Source organism: Larus michahellis, chromosome 1, assembly GCF_964199755.1.
Source record: "Larus michahellis chromosome 1, bLarMic1.1, whole genome shotgun sequence".
Classification (NCBI taxonomy): Eukaryota; Metazoa; Chordata; class Aves; order Charadriiformes; family Laridae; genus Larus; species Larus michahellis.
In genome coordinates this window covers 59,113,536-59,134,130 of record NC_133896.1, presented here as the reverse complement: position 1 = coordinate 59,134,130, position 20,595 = coordinate 59,113,536, and the positions used below count along the sequence as shown (strand labels likewise).

At 45.3% G+C, this 20,595-nt stretch overlaps 1 protein-coding gene across 5 annotated transcripts in view; it reads right to left on the bottom strand.

Annotated features, from left to right (window-relative positions):
• The window catches only part of SYN3 (synapsin III), a 202,713-nt gene extending 182,342 nt beyond the window's left edge, over positions 1–20,371 (bottom strand). For 2 of the 5 annotated variants that reach the window (XR_012586209.1, XR_012586210.1), the window contains exons 1-2: positions 20,117–20,241; positions 16,639–16,713 (exon numbers count right to left, since the gene is read on the bottom strand). The gene's annotated coding sequence lies outside the window, so the exon portion shown is untranslated. Of the gene's footprint in view, positions 1–16,638; positions 16,714–19,343; positions 19,400–20,116 lie in introns of all 5 variants that reach the window. The other 3 variants (XR_012586212.1, XM_074580519.1, XM_074580510.1) reach the window with 3 other exon arrangements.
• Between the last annotated feature and the right edge of the window lie 224 nt (positions 20,372–20,595).

The following is a 20,595-nucleotide window of genomic DNA, read 5'->3' as shown; positions in this document are numbered from 1 at the left end:
TTCTGGCCCTGCTGCTCTCTGCCCTCAAAATAAGACTTTCAGCCAGGTGCATGCTGGTGGTTGCTAGACACAGCAGACTACCTGATTTTACAATTTCGCTTGTAGGATTTTTGCAGGTACTCAAAACTAGAAGCTTGTCTGTCTAATCTTCACATACTTTTTTTTTTTTCTTGCTGTTGTTGTTTTTTTTAATTTTGTTTTCTTTTAAGAAGAAAGGTCTCTTACTCTGCTCATCTTTTCCAGTGAGAAAATGAACACTGTGAAATGTAACTAGCTGGCACTTCTCCCTTTACCATAATGTGATGACTGTTTTTACCCAGGACATTAAGTTTTTCAACAACTAAATAACATCACAGAGTTAGTAGTTTCTTTAAAAAATTTTTTTTCACTTATAGGACCAGCCCAGAAATGAGATTTCCACAGGAATTTCCCAAGACCTTTTATCTGCTGAGACAGCCTTTGAGTCTTGACCAGAGGCTGGTTGGTGAGATTTGGGGGGAAAATTTAGAAACATTGCTGGTAAAACGTAAGTGTTTTTCAGACAGACATACCTACCGCAACAAAAGTTAGAGTTATCCCAAACGTCAAGTGAGATGAGTCACATGAATTCCTGGTATCATCGTTAAATCATGCCCCAACCCCTTCAAGTCTTTTTGAATGAGCCCCTTAAAAAAGCTGGAGCTCCTTGCCTTCACCTGCCTGGGTTTGCCTTCCTTAGTGCTCACGCTCTTGTCCCAGTCTCTGATTGCCTCCTGATGGTAGAAAACTGTCTTTTCCCAGCTGGTCCAAGACAGCTTGGCGTCTGCAAATCTCCCTCCTGGAGCGGCGGCTGAGAGCTCATGGAGCAACCAAACAGCTTTCTTAAAATAAGCTGTCCTTTATTTTCACCTATAGGGATTTACAAAGCTTTAGAGACAAAGGATTCAGACCTGTCTGTGTCCATACCTCTCCTAGCCCCCAGAGCCTTTAGGGAGGCTTGGATAGCCTGCGTGGAGTAGGCAAGCTACAAAGAGCCACTTGGCACGTGTACCCCAGATCTCGTCATCCATCACCACCCTGACCTTGTGGGCACAGGATCCATCTGGAGCAGAGGGCTCCCTGCTGAAGCCGATGACATTGGCTTATTAGAGCAATTTTTCTTTTGATTTCTCAGCCCTGGCAATACAAGTCCTCTGACTTTGCTGGAGCCTGGAGTTAGTCTTTTCCCAGGGAATAGCTCAAGAAATCTTTAATGACTTCCTGCCACATTTACAGTCAATAACATATCTCGAGGCATTGTGCTGACTTACCACCCTGTCCTGGTGTGCCCGGTGACTGCACAACATCAGCAAACGCAGGCACCGGTGAGCGCTCCGGTAGCACTGACTGTTTAATCAGCAATTGTTCCAAAAAGCAGGTAACATATAGCATGAACGAACTATGAGCTACCTGCTCACCTCATCTATCCACCCACGCAGCACCTGGCCTACTCGTGTCCTGCTGCAGTAACTGTGAGTGCCAGCACAGAGCCGTCCACTGCTACCTGTCCAGGATGACCAGAGTGGTAGAGCCTACAAAGACTTTGAGGGATTTATATACTACAGGCAGCGTAAAAATGCGCTGCACTGTCCTCTGCTCAGGAACCTGCATTTCCTACCTTGCATAACACAAATAAGAAAACTCCCCTCACTTAAACAACAGTCCACTCAAGAGTAGGTCCAGTCCTGGGACATATTTCAATACCAGTCTCAGAAGAAGTGGTTTTAGGACGAGATGCCTGTCCCTTGCACACTTTGCACAGCATCACAGAGAGCTGCTGGTTCCTGCTGTGGCAGCTCTCAGCCACGGGAGGGAACCTGGCCCCAGCCATACAGGCTGGACAAGGCTCTTTTCACAAGCCAGTATTCTTGCGACAGGGTCCAGAAGGACTTACATGCTCTTGAAAGTGTTCCTTGCCCACTGCCAGGCACTTGCATGGCTGCTTCCTCCTCTGTGAGATTTGCACTCTCCAAAAGAACATGGGCTCCTTGCAAAGCATCAGCAAGTAAAGTGATGGGCAAATGTCTCCGCTCTGTACTGTGGAAGAAGGGCATGGAGGCATGTGGCATGGGACTGGGAAGGGCCAGAGTACTCTGTGATGTGCCTGGAAGGCACGCAGGTCTCCTCCACAACAGGGCTTCTCAAATTGTGCCCTTCAGGGTACTATCCACAATAAACAATTCGTCACACTTATTGCAAGGCCATGACCGCTCGCCTCCTGGACACTTTTAAACAGCAACATTTACAGTGCCCCATCATTTTTTCCACCAGGGAAAGATGGTAGTGAAAGATGTTGCCCAGGACAAACTGGGAGATGGCAAAACTCTCTTGTCCAGAGAGTTTGGGACGCTGCACTGAGACTGGCCTTTCCCTCTGCTGGCTGGCACTGCCTCTGCTTGCTTCGAAGACTGGGCTGCATGCCGTTGGCTTGGGAATGAAGGAGAGAAAGCCTAAGCAACTGATGTCATGGGGAATTCTCCCTCCAGCAAAGCACGCCGAGGCTAAATTCAAGCAGGATGACACTGCTGCAGCAGAGAGCTACGCCTGGCTCTGCTCTGGGATGGGGGATGGCCAACCCACGAGGAACTTTGACTTTGGGTCTGTCAAAACGATGGCACAGACTGTCCTCCTCTAATTACATGCATTTTTTCTAATGAGCTGGGTAATTTAATTAAAATAGACTTTATCTTTTTTTTTTTTAAAAATGCAGTTATTGATGGCTTCGCTGGATTGATTTATCGATTGTCATTAGTGCTGCCACAGAGGAGATGTTCTCTGCAATGGCAGCAGTGTAAACTGCCAGCAGATTCCTTTGCTTACTGGAAAACCTCATGGTCTGCTCTGCATCATACTCACTTGCTGTTATTTAACTTTCAGCAATAGGCGTTTTCATACAGGCACAGGCTGAGTAGTATAGGACCTCATTTTCCTACAGCTTGAAACTCCTCATGGAGAGCCTGAGGGCTCAGCACGTCAGGCCAAATCTGGCTCTGTGCAGCTCTCACAGCATGCAGCTCTCATGCAGCACAGCGTCCACGCGGTGTATGTACAGGTCCTAGCCTAGCAGGCAAGCGGGGCTGTAACTTCAACAAAGCCGGGAGCCAACACCTCCTTCAGAAGCAAGACAAGTCTGGTAAGTGGTATTTTGTCACTCCAGAGCCACAGGTAGGAAAGCTGCTGGCTGTACACCATCACGTTGTACTTGCCTCTCTGCACACCAGTGTCTTCTTATGGCTTACATGGAGACATGTCACCTACTTAATGCTGTGCCAGGCACAAGCCTGCCCATAGAGAGGCCTGCAGCCCCCTGCATAGCTGCAATACAGCCCATGGGCTGCTTCCAGGTCAGGCAGCAGCTCCTGTTGAGTTCCTCGAGCTGCAATACAGCAGCTACCTCCCACCACGCAGGAGTAATCTGCTGCTGTGTGAAACAGCTGCTCCTGAAAGCTAGCTGAGAAAACAGTGGGCATCTGGGCCATGGAGCTGCAGGTCAGGGATCTGGGCTATGTTTCAGGATGGGGAAATAATAAACAAGGCATAGGAGAATGAGTGAGTCCCAAGGAAAGAGAGCAAGCAGGAGAGAGGGGGAGAGGAGGAGGAGAAGGCACAAGCAGAACGGGAGGAAGCAAGCGGGAATCGGCTTAACCAAAAGACAATGTGGGAACACGCAGAAATCCCAACAATGAGAGCACAGTCAGGGAATCAAAAGGAAACGATGTGAGCAACTAAATGAAGCAAGAGCAAGGTCAATTAGAGCTGACCTTGAAAACAACAGCAAAGAGGCTGGCACCGACAGCCCCTTACTAACGTGCAGTTAAACTTCCTGGCTGATATTTTCGGAAGGGCAAGGGAGGGTAAGCAATCTGCTCCCTCAGCAGGTTGACAGCAGCCAGGCACCTACCTGCTTTTTCTCAAGCACACACTCCACAGAGATGCAAGTTATCTCAGAAAACCTGTTGACGTGTTAGAAAACAAGAACAAAACGTTCACTTAAACCTCTTGCTGGGTTACTTTCTAATGTGCGGTAGCATCCAGAGGGAACCCAACTCAATTGGCTGATATCTGTTAACTGTGCTTAGAATTCCCTCGAGCTTGTTATCTATGCCGTCAGGTAATGAACTGACACAACCACGCCAGCCTGTGTGTCTGATTCCTGCTCTTGACAGCCTCAACGGAGCAATGCTGGTGGCGGCAAGATGGAAAACCAATGAGGAGAGATTATCCTCCCACCTCGCCATAAAGGCGCACTTACTTCTGCCCCTCGGTAGATGGAAAGATGAGGGGATGCTCCTCACCTGGCAGTGGCCACTTACCGAAACCCCTCACACCCATTTTGTGGATAGCCTTCAGCATACCTTCACATGTTAAGATAATCCCACGGGTCCCTTTCTGCCTTCAGGCATATCGACACAACGTGGGAGCGGACTTCTGGAGAGGGACAGCCATGTTAGAGAGCTCTAAATCCAGCCGGATGGCTTTCCACAGATATTTTCAAAAAGAGGAAAGCAAGAGATTCTTCATTATTGTCAAGCTCTCAGTGTTTCACTCTGAATGGCTTCAACATTCCCAAGCTTAGCATAGCTTGGCATTTCTTGGGAAGAATTGAAAGCAGAATAAAATAATCAGTTCTGAAATTAATTAGGACTTTTGTTGTTTTTTTACCTCATTTGCCGCAGTTTTGGACTCAAGAGGCTCACGTGTTCAAACATTCCTTGGTATTTTTCAGCTGAAATTCCATAAATCAGGAAATTAAAACAATTGGGGTTAGAAAAAGAAAAGGAAAAGGATACTGCACCAAACCCCCCACATTTTGTAAACCTGAAGCATATACAAAAACTGAAAGGGTTGGAAAGACTACAGGCTGAGAGAGTTGGGGCTGTTCAGCCTGGAGAAGAGAAGGGGCCGGGGAGACCTTATAGCGGCCTTCCAGTACCTAAAGGAGGCCTACAGGAAAGATGGGGAGGGACTCTTTATCAGGGAACGTAATGATTGGACAAGGGGTAATGGTTTCAAACAGAAGGAGGGTAGATTTAGGTTGGATATTAGGAAGAAATTCTTTACTGTGAGGGTGGTGAGGCACTGGAACGGGTTGCCCAGAGGGGCTGTGGATGCCCCATTCCTGGATGTGTTCAAGGCCAGGCTGGATGGGGCTTTGAGCAACTCGATCTAGTGGGAGGTGTCCCTGCCCACGGCAGGGGGGTTGGAACTAGATGATCTTTAAGGTCCCTTCCAACCTGAATCATTCTCTGATTCTATGATTCTATGACTTCATGCCATCCCAAAGAAAAGAGGAAAGCAGAGAGTTTCCATGCCCATGTTCAGGTTGTAGAGAGCTTTCCCCAGCGTCATCAATGCAATACAGCTCTAACGTAGACACTGGTGGAAATCTTCCAAACCATGTAAAGCTAGAGCACGAATTCCACCTAAAATCAGAGGGGTTTGTGCATGCCAATGCCAGAGACCGACACTGGTGGAGCCGTGCTGTCTCTTTGAAGCAATTGCTTCAAAGTCAGCACCCTGCACCTGGAGGGGGTGGCACGGCAGGGGAGTGGACACAGCACGCCGTGAGGACATTTATGCTACCCAGAGCCTGAGTTCCCTGTTGTGTGTTAGACAGTTGCTCGCCAGAATTTCACTTGCTTCCCAAATTCTCTATTACCATTCACAGCAGCAGTGATTTCCTTTGGAAATGTGCTCTTTAAGGATTTTCGCAGAAGCCAGTGTCTTGTGCATTCGATTTCTCTGTTTGGAGAGATTCTCAGAGATGCTGGGAGGTCTTTCTCTCAGAAATTGATCACTTCACAATGTTCAACATACTTCATTAAGTCACTGATACATATAAAGGTGCAACAACTCTCTTGTCTTACTGCTGCATTCTTATAGACCTTAAAAAATCCTCTCTACCTTCTTGGGTGGCTATTTAAGTGGAAAAGTCTAGGCTTCACAAATCTTACTTATTTTTTCAGTTTGCAAAGCTCTCAGTGCTTCCTATATAGCAGTTTTACCATAGGAGGTTTGCGTTATCTGGCCTGGAAGATAATGTTTGTGCGCATACCAAACTGAGTGCAAATGGGACCACTTCCCAAGAGCTACACTCAGCAGAGAAAATGAGTTAAGTCTGTTTCCTCTTTTGCCTGTTATATCATAAAGGCAGGCAAGGAAAAGAAGAAGAAGAAAAAAGACTCTTAAATGACAAAATGTCATTGTAAGATCATTAGGCTTTCAGCAGATTGCAAAGGAAGATGACTAAAGCCATGAACAATAGTGAAAAATTTTCTAGAGAAAAATGAATCTGAATATTATGATAATACTCTCTGGCTTTAATGCCCCCGAGAAAAAAATATGATGTGCTACTTCTTGGAAACAATACATTATTTCCTCATTTTATTCTCACTGTGGAAATCCTGTTGGCACCTAACGGCCGCAGTGTTGTCTCAGTGGTTATATCCCCCTGTCAATGAGCTTAGGGAGCCCTTTTGTGGCCTGTCTCTGTTCAATATCAATACTTGCTTATCAGCAAAGCCAGACCCAGCTCAACTCGAGCAGGCTGTATGAGGCAAAGAAATCCTGTGCTAATCTTTGACTACTATAGAGCCATCCCCATCTGAAAGTCAGTTGAGTTGGCATACTGTCTCCTTTTCTTATTTCCCTAGAGCATTGTGGTCATTCCCACCCCAAGCACTAGCGACACTAATGCTTCCATTAAGGCTAACACTTACACACATGCCAAAGTGGCTCCTCACGATTATGTTAAAGAAAAGCAGGAGACAGCAGTACAAACCAGAGAATTTGTAGAGATCGATGCTCTGCATATTAAGCGGATGAAATTGTAAGAAGAAAGCAAGCAGGGCTCTGAAGCCCCCGTCTTTTTCCTTCACAGACTTGGATCTGATGCAGTTCATGTTGTGTGTTTGTGAGACACGCTCTAAGTTTCCTGCAGTAACCATACAAACCCTGATTTCATGGTGATAAGAGTGAAAGCGGCACCAGACACGCCATTAATAGAGCAGGGATTTCCTTCAGCTGAGAGACGCGTTGCTTTGAAGAGTGCTGATCTGAATAAAATCAAGAAGCTGGATGTATTTAATATGTAGGGCCTGCCAATATGCATTAGGGCTCGCCCAGATAAAAGATGCCTAAAGGACTGACAACTCACAGGTTGTCAGAGGAAACTGCAGCAGCCTGCCCAGTGCTAATGGGGCTCCTGTCTTGATTATGATCACATACTCTTCCTCATTTCTATGCCATTTTCTTTCTACCATATTTCAATTCAGCCACAGTAGATTGGTTATTCAAAATGCAGGTAAACAGAATATTTTATTACTATAGAGTTAACTAGATATGTTGGGGGGAAAAGTGCCACGGGTCACGAAAGGGAAGAAACAATTCACTAAAAGGTCATAATGTACACCAAACAGATAATTACTAACTGATGATGACAGGAAGGATTTTCTGTTTGAAGCACAAATTGTATTACTTTTCATACGTTTATAAGACAAAAATGCATTGCATAGTTCCGAATAACATGTCTTCAAAGACAACCCCACAATTCTTGCATCAATGCTTCTAACTCATTTTAAAATGCCACAAAAATTCAATTTCTTTCCCAAAAGTTCTATGCTTCTGGGGATTAAAAAGTTTTCCTTCAAACACCTGAAGTCTTCTAAACCATCTGTAGTGCGAGTATATCCCATCAAAGTTTTGCTGCCATTTGAATCCACCCATTTTCTTCCCCCCACACCATGCCAGAACACCACCGTATCCCAGTTTCCCAGATCTTTCCCATATGGCGAGGAACCCCTTAGAATACTTGAGATTTACTTAGACTGATGGTGTGAACAACAGATACCTGGAGAAATAAAGCCTGTAATTTGCCTTTGTGTGGCAAGACGCTCATTTGCTTTCTAACCATACGTGCCCATCTCGGGTATCAGCACTCAATACAAAGAGAAGAATAAGCTGAGAATTTGAGCGCACTTACTGAATTATTTCGATGATGGAAGAGAAAGACAATGTTTTACTGCATTCTGGGGAAGATTTCTGACATGACTGTAAGACAGCTTGATGCCAAATTCTTTTGTGTGATGTAGAAGTGGCAGGAGATTGACTGGCTAGACTATTCCCCCCAAAGAGGCAGAGAAAATGGGGATGGGTAGACCTTCATCTGGAACACTGTAGGGGTCCAGCTGGCTATGTCTGTCTCAAGCTCTGTGATGACCAACCCAAACTGTGCTGAGTATTTGTAGGAGATGTTTTTCTTTGCTTTTTTGCATCATTACCTTTGATCACATGGAGATACATGAAAAGCTGCGTGGGTTTGTGTAATACATCCCTTTTGCTCGCACCACGCACCCACACATTTCTCACTCCAGCAAGGGTGACAATGCCCTCTCCCAGAGCTGGACTGAGCACCCCAGTCTTCGCACCATCACCAGTGCCTGCTTCCCAGCTGCGACCTCACAAATGTCCATGAGATCCTGCTCCAGCATGCGTGCAGGTTAGAGCTGCAAGCCAAACCTGTTTGTGGTGCCAGCAGGAGAGTGTGCAGGACAGTCAGGGGGCAGGTGCTTTGCTTTCTTAATAAAGCATCTGGCCAGGTTTCAAGTGCCACTTAAGAAGTTATGTTGGCTCCGTAGGAATATTGTGTTGACAAAGAGTTGTATCACCAGAGGTGCACTGCTATAATTAGAAAGTACTTTTTAAAAGTCTAATGAAAAATTATTTCAGTAATTGTCCTTTACCAAGCTGTCTCCTCTCCTGCTTCCTGTCTGCTTGCCTATTCAGGTTTTGCATTCATGCTGGATGGTGTAGGAGCCCTCCCTAATTGTCTCCAAACACCGGAAACTATGTTTAGGCAAAAAGCATCAGAAAATATATTACATGAGTGTGAGAACTGGAACAGATTCTGGACCCAGACAAAGTCCTGAGAGAGTAGGCTCGTGGGCTGGGCCCAGACACAGAAATAAAGCACAACACGATTTTAACAGAGTCCTCTGCCATCAGCTTGGGGAAAGGTCACTCAACGTTAGTGCCTTGGTTTCCTCATTAAGAAGACAAGCTTTATTTTGTAGACTGCAGAGATCTTGTAAGGCTCAGCTCACACGCCTCCATGCTGCACCACTGAACCAAGCATGAGCAACCTGAAGAGCTCTGGTTCCCCTGCTGATCGATAGCTGAATTACAAAGCTTTTAACCATTACAAAATTGGCTGGCCTTATTTAAGAACTTGACCACCAAGCCTTTAAAGGGCTGGTGAATACTTAGACACCATGAGTGGATGGGGGAAAAAAAGCTTTCTTGGAGGAAAAAATGTGGCACTTAGAACCATCTTCTAACTGGTAATGTAAAGGATTGATCCACACAGCTATTTTAGTTTCTCCTTCTCCCATACTCGCAGAACTTCCTTCCCAAGGCTGGAAAGGAGAGAAGGAAGGGGAAGAGGGGAAAGGAGAGGATCCATTGGTTCCGCAGCCGAACAGCCCGAGCAGGGCACAGTGGGAGGAACTTTAACCGCACGTGTTGACCTGAGCTCTTGCTGGGTACACGCACGAATATGGCGTGACTAACTGGTCACCAAGAGCATGAGCATTGCAGCAGGCAGGAGAGAAATGGGGACATCCTAAAAATCTCAGACAGAAGTTATCTGAGAGCTACACTGGGGACTCCTTTTCTGCATTTGTGTCCTGACTAGCCACACAGCTAGGCAGTTGCTGTTTATGTGTAATTATATGATGATATAGCGAACGATAGAAGCAGCATTGCTAACAATTCCTAGTCCTCTGTGGAACGATCTGTATTTGATCAGAGCTAAGCGGTGCAGCCCCGTGTGACTGAAGCTTACTGATGAAAGCCACTTTTACTGTGGATATGTATTTACAGAAAAAAAGACGTGTCCAAGAGTAGACTGTAAGATCAGCTGAAGAGTCCAAAACAAACTCAACAGAGCTCTGAGTAATAGCTAGAGAGCTGCCTCGCCCCGCTGGCTTTATTTTCAGCTCTTGCCCAGACCGAATGCCTGAGCCCTCAGGTTCGCAGAGGCCAGCGGGTTTAAAACTTTGCATGTTGAAGCTGGCCACCTCGCAACAGCTGCATCACTCTGTCATCCCTATGCAGAGGGTTAAAAAAAACCCAAACGAACCAACCCCAGGGCACAATTTCTTAGCTTCAAGATTTCAGAAGGTGGCATGGATGGCAAGGTGTTAACTACAGCAGGCTGAGGAAGTATGTTTATTCCCTGCAGCTTTGCACAGAGCTACGCACTCGTGGAGCCTGGCCTCCCCCCCGTTAAGATGATGTGCCAAGTTCTGCCTGCGCTTACACTTGCATATTCAGTGTTTTCCATAGGCTCGAGCTGAAGTGCAGAGCTGATATTCCTGCGTGTTGCAGGACGGCAGTCAGCGCATTGAAACACGCAAAACGTTACTCTCTATTTCAAGACTGCACACAAAAGGAAACCAATCTTACGGATTTTGTGGCTAGAAAGAGCAGTTCCTTTCTCTATGTTTTTTTCTTATGGACTTTTTACTTTGAGGAATTCACTTAACTACTTTGTGCCTTAGTATGCCTGATTGTATAATGATCTTTCTGTTAATTAAAGCATGGAAAGGCTAAATTGGGTCAAGTTTGAGAGAGACTGAGATGTGCGGTGATATAAATACAGATTGCAGAGGTGTTCTATAATATACAAAATAAGTACAGCAGCTCTTTAAGATTAAATCAACCTGAAAACTGTATTACTTTTAACGTGGAAGAATACACAGAGTTCTCAGCTCAAATGAGAGCTGCTAAGGTCACCGGAGTCCAGTTTTGGAGCTGATCACTGCAAAAACTCTAGTGGATATCTAGATGTTAATTGTGTATGAGTGATCTTTTATAAACAAGCCCGGTTAGACACAAGGATCTCTGTCCCCTTTCCTCTCTACTCCAACGAAAAACCAGTATCCAAACATGACCCATTGATGGGGTTATGAAAATCTGGTATCATCACTGAGCTCCATCGAAGTAGTGGATCGCCTACACATGTTGGCTGTAGGCCCCGCACATCCACATGTATTTTCCTGAGAGCTTCAGGAAGAACTCTGGTTAAATCACTTCATATGGGAATCCACATGTAAAACCAGGGCAAGAGAGGGTCATACTGTGAGCATTAATGATAACGTACACTGCATGATAACAGATACGTAAGTCCTTCACTATTATCAGCTTAATCACTTGCTCTCTTGTTGCTTTAGCTCTCCATCATTAGTATCTCATTTCTGAAAGAGGATAATTGCTTTGGATCTCTTCAATTACTTCTAAAGCACTGCAGAGCACTTGTAAAAAATCAAACAGATTTGAAGCCTAGGATCACTGAGCTTGGCCTCCCACGTAGTGCAGCTTGTATAGTTTCTCCCAATAACTCCTGCCGTGCGTTTATCACTTCTGATTGAAAAAAACAACTCCAAGGCTAGCTTGTAAATACTCAGGGGTGTGGTTCAAACCAGCCCGTATCTAAGCCATCGTCACTGCAGCAAGAGCAAAGAAGCAGCTCCCTGAACGCCAGAGTGAAGAAGACAGCATCTGGTCCAGCTGTGATGATCCCCCAACTTCAGCAGGGACTGCATGACCATAGGATACCCCAACACAAAGACACTTGCTTAAGCACCCCAGAACCACTCAGATGTTCATGCTGTGAAGCAGCAGCTGTCTCCTGGGCAGATAGATCTTGAGCAGCAGCTGCTGCCGGTGCATCATCTGCAGGGCTAGTCAGTGCCTGGCAGCAATCCCCACCTGAGCTGATTTCTCAGTTTGCGCTACTCTGAAGGTTGAACATGAAACATCGCCAAGCGATGCAGGAGATGGCAGCTGGTTTGTCAGCCCGGGCCCTGCCCTCTCTCTGACTGTTCTTCACTGAGCCCCATGGCAGGGCCCATCCCTTGGGTTTGCTGCCCGCCACGGCCCACCAAGCTTTCTTTGCTAAGCAGGCAGCAGCGAGGCTGCAGACTTCGATCAAACTGTTGGTCTTTGCTGGCATCTCCATGCAATCACAGCACCTGCCTGATGGTCCTTAATATTAATGAAGCAGCAGTAGGAGCCTTCTGGCTAGAGAAACTGTGCTGGAAAACCTAGTTAGTAACTGGGTATTCTCACCTCGTAAGTGTAACAACTGCTCTGTGTTAGCAAAGAAACATGAATTTTGCCAAGAGGAAGCACAGAACGTGCCGTTTGTTAAAACGGACACCCTGGCTGTATTTTGGGTTTCAGAAGTGCTCTTTAGAGGCTCACAAAGATTTATTGCTGATGCTTATTCCACCTGCTACTCCACCTGCTAGCCCTGAGCATACCATGAAACAGGCATGTGCTATGCTCTCTTACAAAATCAGAGTTTTTCTTACCTGCCCATAGCCCTTGATGCTCTACCACTAAGCATAAAAACATGCACTCAGGAGGTTAGACAACTGAAGAGTCTATTCATTCTTCACCACCTACACTGCTCTGGGAAAATATACTGGTCTGTATCATCATGTGAAGGTAACCAGCTATTGCTTCTATTAGTCCAAGGTGTGGGAGGTTCTGAAGAAAGTTGCAGTTTTATATGCTTCACTAAGAATTAAACCCTGGTGGTGTCCTCTCTGTTTTCAAGCCAGAAGACAACTACCTCAGAATTAGCTCAGGGTCCTCAGCAGATCACAACCATCTAACGACCAGACGGAGAGAAAGGCAAGGTGACAGAGGCAGAGCTGGAGGTGCAGGTTCTTCCCAACGGAAGCACTAAGGTCTTTTCAGCCATGGCAGTATGGGAGGAATTACAGCGCAGGGAGACATACGGAGCTGGGCTAAAAATGGTCCAGTTGAAAATTTTTATATTTGCAAGAGTAGATTGTAAACCAGACTGCTCACTTCAAAGAAACGTTGCTATTTCAAAATAGGTTTTCTCCAAAACAGCACAAGAAATAGTCTAAAATATCTTCTAACATGTAAATCATAGAATCATGGAATTGTCTAGGTTGGAAGGGACTTTTCAGGTCATGGAGTCCAACCATCAACATTAATGTTGTATCAAATGTCCCATTCATTCCCAGGCTTTCTCTTCCAAACAAATTTTCAGAGGTGGAATTTCCAGAGCCTGTCTCGCAGCTGATGAGCTGTGGTCTTTGGGGGAGAGATGCTGCACTGAAATGTTGCTGGCTGACTACTTCTAACAGTGGGGTTGAAGGAGCATTATGAGGTTTGGATATCACAAGTTAACAGCATGTTACTGTTATTATTTATTCCAGGCAACCAAAGCTGGCTACAAGACATTTCTGTCTGAAAGATGAAATGCCACAGCAATGCAGAAACTCATATCTTCCTCTGATTACTGCATTACTTTTGCTGGAACATTTACCAAACTCCATTACTGTATGCAAGTTAACAGAACAGAGCATACAGAAAAACTCGCAATGCTACTTATTTAACTGGCCACTATCTCAGAAAGCAGAGAGTCAATTCCTTCCCTTCCAGCTCAAGCAAAGTTCTCATCAACTTCAGTGGAAATCTCACTGAAATAAAAAAAAAGTTTGGGGTTTGGATCTGATCCCTCTCTCTTTCCAGCCACAGCGGAAGGCAGATGTTCTTGCACGGCTGGCATGACTTTTGCAGGAGATGCCAGCTAGTGACTTCAGAAGAGCTGCGACTGCCCTGAGTAACTAAAGGCACTGTCCTGCTCTTTCTGTGGGTCGCTCCTAGGGAGGGGACAATAGTCACACAGTCTGACCGCGGGGCTCAGCAAAAGAGGTGGCACTTTCTTTCAAGTCAGAGCATGACATGTAAAGCCAGAGGCCCGTGACCTGTGACCGAAAGTCAGAGACATCAAAGAATCTTCCTGGGAAAAGCCTCCCTGCACATTAATAGGGACTGTCAGCTCTAGCTCTTGACAGGCGCCATCCCCTCCTATGCCTCGTGTTTCTTAGGAGCTGGCGTATTGAATGGCCACAAGAAACTCTCATACATGAAACTGCCCCTGTGGGGAACAGCGGGGGAAGCCCTGACTGAAAGGCTCTGCTGAATTATTAAGGTTGCCCAGAGTAAACCAAAGTAACCTTCATGTTAATTCCTGACAGCCTCTTTCAGTTTTATTATAAAACAGCATCCCCCCTACCTCGCCTACTCCTCTCTCTCCTGTTAGAAGAAACTTCACAAGGCTGCTGAAGTAAGAAACCCTGCCCGCAACATTAACTAAATACACACAGCCCTATTTTAGACAGATGCATCAAGCTAAATATGGCAGCCTTCGGCTGCTGGAGGGAGTGCAGTATTTCATCCAATCCCTCTCACCAAAGCATATTAATGCTTTAGCAACCAGAAGGGAAATACAGGTACTGCATCTCATCTTTAAGCAGCAAACCCAAAATCTTCAAGGCTAAAAAAAGAATAAATACTTCCTAACTTGTCACATTGTTTGGTTTTGTCAAGCCCCACTTCAGAAAATAGCTGGGTGCCGAGTGGGTTTCCCTGCCCACGTGTTGTGCCCACAGTCCCTGGCAGCTGCCTGTGATGGGCACAGTGCATCAGAGGGGCACGCAGTGACTCAGGGACAGAAACACCCAGTCCACCACCTCTGGGACCAGGTCATCATTCTTTATCCCAAATTTCCATTTCTTTTTGGTCCACTGCACTACAGCAGTGGCTATAAACAGCTGTGCTGTGCTGATAAGCTGAATGAGAAAACTCCTGATTTTCTTGACTTCTTTTTTCTGAGGTGGGTCTATATTTTCTAGCATCTTCCTCTGGAGTTTATCAGCTTCTTCTCCAGAGCCAAGCAAAAGTGGTTCTGCAGCTAAGAAGGCCTTTGACGTGTTCCTGGGCTGCAATGTACTACAGGGCTTTTCAGCTTTACTCTAAACCCAGCAAGTTACAGATTAAAGTCAGGGAGGAAGATGACAGTGGAACATCCATTGTATTGTACAAAAGAAGCCAAGCATGCAGGGCAAAGATATCCGATATTAAAAATAATACATTTTCTCTAAAAAAGGGGTGTTACAATATTTTAAATAATGCATTTTAAAGGTCTGAGTCATCTTGGAGCTGAATGTTCTGCAGCTATTGGTTTTGCTTTTCTAATAGTCCTATGTAAATATACTTGTGTTTGCTTATGAAGTTAATTTAGTGCTGGTGAAAGTCTACTAGTCCTTCTAGATCAAAAATATCTTGCATTGGCTACATAAGAGATATGGCGTAAACATTTCTGACTGTTTTTTTTCACCAGGCTTGGAAGTCCTGAATCCCAGTGGAGTGGGACTTTCTCCATTCACTCGGCTGGGAATGATGCATCAGTTAACCTCTTATTTTGCTCCAACTAATGCGAACGGTTTTCGCTGCCACTTACCAAAATGTGGCTTGCTAGTATCCTTTCTTAAGAAGCCCTTGTGTTTCTAAAAGGCTAGAACCAGCAAGTTAAAAAAATATTTCCTTCTGTGTTTGTGCCATTGTGAACTAAATGTAAAATTCAATTGTAAATTAAAATGTAGGGTTTGAGGTAACACACTTTTTACACTCGAATGAGCCGAAAGCTATTTCAAAGATGACCCGGCTGAAGACAGTGGTTGCCATCTTTTAAAAGGCATTGGTATATGTGTGTTTGCTTCTGTGTATGAGAAGAAATAAAGAAGCCAATGCTTTTCCATGCTTCCCAGTTGAAGCATACAGGGAAGAAGTGCTGGCTCTGGTGCACCTTTAGAGCAGGAGATAAATCAGCAGCTGTCTGTCTTGTTCGTATCCTGGTCTGACAGTTTACAGCGAAGTTTAACGTGCCTTTAAAAACCACTGCAGTTACCCTCTCAGAAGTGATTTGAAGGCAATACTCCCAGTTCCAAGAAGCCTGAAAAAGGGGTCTTTGCTACCCCTTCCAATCTGCTTTGTTTCCCCCCTGTGACAGCCCACCACAGGCCAGCCTGGTAAGCAGATGAACTTTTCTTCCCCCTCATGTCACTCTGGCGGCAGTGCAGAATTCAGCCCTTTGCAACGGAGCGCTGTCACCAGGACAAAAGATCATTTCCACCTCAAGGCCACATCACAGACTCTTTCTCCTACTTTTCCAAGGCCATCTCATTATTTTTTTCCCCTTTATGAGCAGGGTCTAAATTACAAGCATGTGCCCTGGGCCAGCTTTCCTGTGGCTAGGGTAGTCTGCTAATGGCAGCAAAGTTATATTGCACCCTTGCTTTAGCGTTTGATCTGCCCTGACACAGTAAGATTATTTCTCATTAAACAGACAATAGATGAGTGTCTGGAACCTGACAGCCATTAATATAGACATCGTTAGTTCTGCATAATCACTTAATTTTCCTTGATAACCATATTATAAGTATATATGAGTCTACAGTACTGAACTGGTTAGAGATCTGCTACAATTGCTAATCAGACCTCTGCTGTTTGTCAGCATTCAAGAAAAATACCTTGACATTTTCTAATCTCTAGATGAGGTAGGAGAATACTATGACAAATCAGGACAGGATTTGTCCTTCAGGATGGGAAGAAGTGAAAAATTATCCAAAATGGAGAGATAGTATGGCTTCCCCACTGCTTAAACAGAAAGGAAACCATTTTATCCCACAAATAACAGGTGTGTCTAGAAACTGGAAGGTTTCCATTTGGTCTTACCGAGTCTGTTCGAAAACTTATGATCCAGGGCTTTGTACACCTCTGGGGATGCAAGGCAGCCGAAAACACGGAGGCCTGAGGGGAGAAGAGAAACACTGGAGTGAGCGAGGGGGAGGGATAACAGGAGGCAGAGCAGTGACGTGGTTTGAAAGAAAACGCTCTTACAACAGCTCTGAAAATGCCCTGGGTGTTTTGTTTGACATTTTGAGTTAGCAGCTTCACCTACCAACAGATTATCAGATCAAGTTGTTGCACCTTTACCTTTATTAATTGTATCTGGGTCAGGGCAGCTCTTTGTTATTCCCATCTGGGAATTCTGTGCTTATTTGCTTAGGTATTAAAGTGGCAGGAAAGGGATTTTTAGCCTAAAAACTTGAAAAAAAGAATAAAACATCCTAGAGTGCTTACTGCAAAACCCAACATTCTGAAGGATTTCCAGACTGACTAAAAAGTGATCCTACACCCCTATAGACAGAGCAGCATCCTCTGAGGGGAGAAATGCCACAATACAATGCACCAGTCACTGTGCAATGAGAAACAAACTCCCTCTTCTCCCTTTTTCTTTTTTTTTTTTTTTTAAAGGAGAATAATCATTTGGGTGTTCTTTTTTTCTTGCTGAAAAGTGCAACAATCCTTATTACAGAGGAGTTCTGAAAGTTAAGGACGTCTATGTTTCACTCTTCTAGGGCAGAATTTGCAATACTACAAACGCCATAAGAGCAATTGCCCACACATCCCATGCTCCCTCCACCCGCAAAAAAAAAAAAAAAAAAAAAAAGGAAAAAGGAAAAAAAACGAAGGGGACAAGTGGAGAGACAGAGAAAAATGATACTCTTTCTGCCCTTTCTGGGGGAGGAAGGATGATGTGGAGGACACTGTGGTTAGTTTGTTGTAATTAGCGTTAACATCAAAAAGGAGCACAAGTGTTGCATCCTATCACGCCCCCTCATTACTAGAGTACATAACCTCCTAACCTCCACCCAGGAAAATGATATCATTGCATGAATTAATCATCTGGGCAATTAATGGCAAAAGCGACCTCAGGTTTCCAGCACAGTCTCTGGCACCAGCGAATTGGCAATGACGTAAGCTTCCCTGGGAATATGCTGGCGTTTTGCCTGTCCCTGAGCCTCGCTGTTGACTCGGGGGGCAGCGGCAAACAATGTAGTCAACCAACCGGTGATAAATGCTGCAAGCGAATGCCGGGCTACCGCCGCTGCAGCATCAGAGGGACGCTTCTCCTACCAAACCCCCTGTGTGCCTCTCCCAAGGAAGATGCGTATCCCGAAACAGGCAAGTGCGAACACCTTCCTCTGATGTGCAAAGAGATGGACTCTCCAGGTGCATCCAGTATCTGTCCCCTTCTTAGTAAGGAGAGCCTTCTGCTCTGCACCTGGAAGCTGTGCAGCTTTTTGGAGTATATGAATAAGGAAGTTATTTAATTATTCCTCTGTTGCTGGGGCAGAGGTAAGGCGACAGAAGTTTATTTTACTGGGGAATTTATTTTTAGATGGCAAAGCCTGTTTAACTTCATTTCTTTGCTCACTCTGCTGCTGTGAGTGCTTTAAAAGTTGGAGTCAAACTCAACTATGACCAAGCTTTTGTTAACTTCAAGGAGCTGAAGGACAGGAAAGCATATGAGAAATCAAGAGACAAAAAACCCACTAAATTATGGTATATGCCTTATCTTAGACTTGTTTTTCAGTCAGCTATTCCAGGTGAGATGAGGAGAGCATGGCTTTGTCGTACCAGAAGCTGCTGCATGTTCCCTTTGGGTTTTCTGTCATCAAATACAAATATCCTCTGTAAGGTGGATTCTTTTTTGTACCTGTGCCAGGTGAGCGTCCCTTCGGTCTCACTTGGGGCACATGCATAATTTGTGAGATGGAGGGAGTCAGCCCACCACCCCCATCAGCACATCTCAGAGACTTCAGGAGAGCTCACAGGCAGAGGGCAGACATGGGTGGGGAGGTGGTCTCTGGTGGGAATATCAGTCATGTTTGCATTTTCCCATCTTTGGGCTGCATGAGAAAGCCACAGAAAAGAAAGGACTTTGGTAAAGGGAAACTTAACCCCTGATGTAACAGATTTGGTGTCATGGAGGAAAGAGAACTTATCTGGGCAAACAGGTTTGGTTTATCCAAGACAAGCCATTTTGATGCTTCTCCCTGTGGGGCTTTCTGCCTTACTGCTCTTCTAGGATGGAGCCTCTGGCTATTGCTTTCTAAGCAAGCAGAAAAATCATACCTCCCTCAGCACTCATCATAAGAGTTAGTTTCCAACTGAGATGAGATATCCACAGGTGAGCAGCACCTTTGTCTCAACAACACCTTCCTCTGGATCCTGGCTTAAGAAGAATGAGGTGGTGAAAACATATGAGAAGCAGCTAAACCTGTTAATGCCTTACAGCAAGCTGCGATCCCCACTCCGGTTAGCGACTGGGCTAAGGTTACCCAGCTCGGGACAGCCTTGTCTTAAAGGCTTCCAAAGATGTAAGGTGCAGAAGCGTGATTCTAGCATCATCACTGCAAACAACATCCCCTGCCTGCATGGCTTAATGCCACTTGTCACATTTGTAATCCAGCTTCCCCCACCTTCCCTGTCTGTTTAGCAGTCACTTGCTGTCAGAGCAAAGGCAGTGAAACAAAGGGAAGCGCAGAGGCTAATTTGCTTGATGTGCTCCTGCTCTTCCAGATAACACTAACCTGATCCTCAGAGATGCTCACCCTTTCTTCGCATCATTAAAAGGGAGATAGCAAATCTGTGGAAGGAACTCAATAGGTTATCACTTTAGCAGAAGGCAAACAGGACAGTTTGATCATCAGTTCTTCTAACCAGTCGGATAACCTGTCCTGATTCCCCTCCTTGCTTTCCAGGTGTAGCTGGCTCAGCAGATAGGATTAATCCACTTTCCCACTCACTTGCACACTCCATGTTAGAGAATCTGATTACACAGATTGTTTGCAATTTATCTCCACCTGCCATGACTAATGCTCCAGCCTGACCTCCTCTTTCCGATTTTCACATTTCATTGCATATCCGATACATACACAGACAGATGCACGCACGCTTGCTCTTTTTTGTTTGCAAACAGCTCACTAAGAGCCTCGGCATTTCCATTTTCAATCAAACCAGAAAGCACTAATGTTTTCCCCACACTACCCATGAGGCAATTTCTCCCTTCTGACTCCTCTCATTACATTTATAACACACAGGCTTCATATGTTGCTGCTCTATCCACAGAAAACACAGGCATCTCCGTACAGCCATGCACAATCAACACGCAATGTTATAAACCCCATCAGCACATATAAAGACAAAGGCACAGGTTACGTGCACTGAGCAAGTGCCACCACATACATTCCAAACCCTGCAGGAAACCATTGCCTGCAGAGTGCTTTCCTATAAACAAAAACACCCTTGCAGCACAGAGTCAGTATACGATTCTGGCGAATCCTGTTCCCGCTCGCTTCCTTACCTTTCCTCAGTCTGCTAATCCGGGGGCCCTGGACCTATTCGCTTTCCCTCCTGCACACAAACTGCCAGTCCCTCCTGCTTCACATTCACAGCACACCAGCAGGATTCACCGTCATCCCATTCTGCTGGATCCTTATCGCCCTATTGGCCAAAGCCAGACAGTAAATTCAATTAGGCTCCTCCTTATAACTATATTATCACAGGAACAGGATGAATAATTTAGTAAACAACAAGGGTGTGCAGGCTCTGGTGTCACAGACTTCACCCCCGCTGGCAGGCTTTTATCAAAGAGAGGCGGGTAAAGAAACCAGAATCTGTCACTCTCCTGAAAAGGAGACCTTAGATTACCCACTTGTATTTCCCATTCCATCCCTCTTCTCCTCCTCCTTCTAAAGCCATGGCAATCCCTTTATTGTTGTACATCCATCCCCATCCCACAACACGGTATTTCCCTGGTGAATGGTCGTTACCATCTCAGTG